We start from the raw sequence: 4,016 nt of genomic DNA, 5'->3' as shown, positions 1-4,016 counted from the left end.
GGGTGGAGAGGCGGTGCCTCCACTGCCTGGGGGGGGGCAGCGGTGCCTCTGCAGACTCGGAGGGGGCGGCATCAGCTGCACTGCCTCGGAGCAGGGGCGGCGGCGCCTCCGCTGACTTGGGGGGGGGCGGCGGCAGCTCCGCTCTCTCGGAGGAGGCTGCAGGGCTCTGAGCGGCTCCACACGGCTCCGCTGCCTTGGAGGAGGCTGCGGCTCACCCCAGGTGCTGGCGGTGTGATGTGGAATGGCTGCCGGCCGAACGGCAGCAGCAGCCACCACAGTAGCTGCCCAGACCTTGGCGATGCCTCACCAAAGTCTACCTTCGAGCTCCGTGAGAAGAGCAGGCTGCAGATGATGGGATCCGCAGCCTTCAGGGTGAGAATCAGAGTCTCTTTGTTCTCCTTGGTGGAGAGTTTCACAGGCAGTGCTGCCCTGTCGCCATCTTGTCCAGCCCCCATCTTGCCCAGCCCCCGTCTCAAAGATGAGATTCTTAAGGGACTCGAATGGAAGAGGGGTATCTGGGAGTGGCAGGAGAGCTGGTCTTGCTTGGATGGTTTGCTTGAATTGTGGTCCCCATGAAGAACTGACCCGCCTGTCCCAACTGTGGCCAGATTAATTGCCTTCAGGTTACCTCTAAAGGGTGGAGAATTTTGCCATGGGCTCTCTGCACTCTGTTACTTTAAGGTCAGCCTTTGGAACAGCTTCTGGAATTTTTCAAGCAAGTACACAAGTAAATTCAAAAGGGAAAAAAATATTTAATGCATAGGGTAGGAGAGAAAAAGCCTTAAAGGCATTTCTCAAAAGCTGAAATGGAAATTGTTACACTCGGGCCCTTCAAGGCTGAACTCCAGCAGAGACAGGCTGGAGAAGGGAACTCCCAGAGAGTTTCACCTCCCTCCTAACCCTTCTCCCCACCCTCTGCCTTCTTACCCCCCAGCCTCCCCCAAATTAGAAATGGCTGTATCAGAGGAACAGAGCTCAGTCAGACATACACATCCAATTGCAGGATGGAATAAGCTCAAACAGACCCGGCCGAAAGAGGCAGGCCTCACCAGAGCATTTCTTTCTTTCTTTTTTTTTTTTTTTTGAGTGGGGGTCTCACTCTGTCACCCAGACTAGAGTGTAGTGACATGCTCACACCACTGCAGCCTTGACCTGCTGGGCTCAAAGTGATCCTTCCACTTCAGCCTTCCAAGTACCTGGAACCACAGGCATGTGCCACCACGCCCAGCTAATTTTTTTTTTTAATTGTAGAGACGATGGCTCACCATGTTGCCCAGGTTGGTCTTGAACCCATGGGCTCAGGCAATCCTCTTGCCTTTGCCTCCCAAAGTGCTTAGATTACAGGCATGAGCCACCATGCCTGGCTTCTTTCTTTTAAGTAGGAGTCTCACTTTGTCACCCAGGCTAGAATGTAGTAGCACACTCACGGCCACTGCAGCCTTGACCTGCTGGGCTCAGGTGATCCTTCCACCCCAGCTTTCCAAGTAGCTGGAACTGTTATGGTCTGAGTAACACTGGGCTGCTCCCCTTGATACCAATAAATTAAAGGGGGCAGGGAACTGGGAGAAAGAAATTTATTTGAGTTCAAATCTAAGGAGGAGAGGTCTTTCTAAAATAGTTCTGCTTACCATCCAGGCTTTTACAGTTCACTTTTATAAGTCCAGAGTTGTTAGTACCTATACACTAGCCACGTGACTAGTAGAGCATTGTATACAACTTGAGTTTCAGCTACATTTATTGATGGTGACATTTTTCCATCCAGACTTCCTGGTGCCAGGTAGCAGAGGTATCTCATAGCTTTTATCAGTAGGGTCTGGTGGAAGCATTAATCAAGCTTGCCATAGAGTAAAGGAAGTTTACAAAGCCTAACACATCATGCATTATGCAAAAGTTATACAAATCACAAAACTTACGATTACATTGATACAAAATTATACAAATCACAAGGCTTACAATTACATTGATACTGTATTATTCAAACTTATAACCACTCAGAAAAAGGGGGTAAATGGAGATTTGCATCTTTCAGTTGATTGGGCATAGTCTACAGGGAAGTCAAGGATCCCCTGAAGCTACTTACTGGGAGTGCATAGGAGATAATTAGAAGCACACATTTTATTACCTCTCAGGAATATTGTTCAGGGATGTACAGGAATGCTTGAGCTCTTGCCATGCCCTTCTCTAGGGGCTGTGCCAACATGGACAGACATTAGTGGATCTCTGTATCAGAACTACAGATGTGTGCCACCACGCCAGTCTAATTTTTTAATTTACTGTAGAGATGAGGTCCCGCCAAATTGCACAGGCTGGTCTCAAACCCCTAGACTCAGGCAATCCTCTTGCCTCAGCCTCCCAAAGTGCTGGGTTTACAGCCCAACCTTTCATTTCATGATTTAGCATAATTATCACTAAGAATCTTCCAGATTCCCTGTCGATGGGGGAAGACCTAATACCACCCCTTAACTGATCAAAACCATAGAAATGATAAGACCACCCCTCCTTCCATCAGGAGGAGAGTGGTTACCTTGTGTTCCACCCTCTTTAGCATTTCAATTATTGTAAAGGTATATAAGATCTATAGTAAAAAGCAAAAGGTATGGTTTCTTTCACCCTTGCCAGCTCTAGAATGTCTCTTTCTTCTTTTCTTTCTCTAATAAACTTTGTTTTGAAACTTTACTGGGTACTCTAAGATTCACTTTAGGGATAAGCCAAAGAATCCAAGAGTTTTGTGCTTCACCTCACCCAGCATCACTTAGAAACAGTCGTCATCTTGTTCAAGGGTCTGCCCAGATGTGGTTACATTCTTGGTTATCTTACCTATAATGGATAATGAGATAACTGGGAAAGGAATGAGAATAATTGTTCTACTTGGTGGGTGAGTCCTAACTTTATGTAATTAGGGAAAAATTCTCTCCCAGGGCTGGTTGACCTCTAAGGATTTTTAATTCAAAATATTCATGATATCAGGCAGCCATATATTTTGGGGTGAAACTTCCTGCACTCTTTCAATATTCAGCAATATGAATTTGAAAGGACTACTCTAACATCAAATACTTAAGGACATAAGGAAGAAGAGCCGGTCAACAAGCAGCTGGTGTGTTGCATTGTACAAATTTTAGTTTCTCAAGCATCAGTTCTATGGGGAAATTGTGGCTGGTAGAAAAATCAATGAAACTTGTAAAAAGTTTTCAGAATGCAAAATAAATGTAATGTATAATGTCAACTGATCTTGTATACTTCTATATACCTGAAAGAATAAACGACTATGGTTATAAGAACACTTGGTGAAGCCTAACTGAAGATTTTTCTTCTTTTTTTTTGAGTTAGAGTCTCACTCCGTTGCCCTGCTGGGCTCAGGTAATCCTTCCACCTCAGCCTTCCAAGTAGCTGGAACCACAGGTGCGAGCCACCACACTCAGCTAATTTTTTGATTTATTGTGGAGACGAGGTCTCGCCAAGTTGCCCAGGCTGATCTAGAATCCCTGGGTTCAGGCAATCTTCTCGCTTCCGCCTCCCAAAGTGCTGGGATTACAGGTGTGAGCCACCGCGCCCTGCTCTGATGTCAGTTTTAAAGAGAGCAAGCCAGACTGTTAGGTAGGTAGCGCCTACCAAGGAGACACCATAGGGACTATGTGCTCCTGCCTTACGAATCCCACGAAGATAAAACTTGTGCTCCGTGTAGCAAGACTTTAACTTGCAATATATGCTATACTTTCATCATTTAAGAAACATTTACTGAGCGCCTACGATACGCCAGGTTCTGATACCGCAGCGACGAAAACACCATGTTCGCGGGAAGCTTACGCTAGGGGTAGGCATTCGGGAGTTCTATACCGCCCATGATCCAAAAGAAAATAATCACGTAATCTGAACCCGGAACACCTGCCTTTGAGATTTGGAGGGGCAGGCGCGACCTCGGAGCAGCGTGGCCGCAAATTTTACCCTAAGCCCAGCTTCCACGAAGGCCGGAGCTTCCCGGCGCCCCGAGTCGCGCAGCTCCCGGCGGCGCGCGGGGG

The sequence above is a fragment of the Carlito syrichta genome, unplaced genomic scaffold (genome assembly GCF_000164805.1).
Source record: "Carlito syrichta isolate Samal-C Ts95f unplaced genomic scaffold, Tarsius_syrichta-2.0.1 Scaffold308854, whole genome shotgun sequence".
In the NCBI taxonomy this organism is placed as follows: Eukaryota; Metazoa; Chordata; class Mammalia; order Primates; family Tarsiidae; genus Carlito; species Carlito syrichta.
This window is presented reverse-complemented; position numbering follows the sequence as displayed.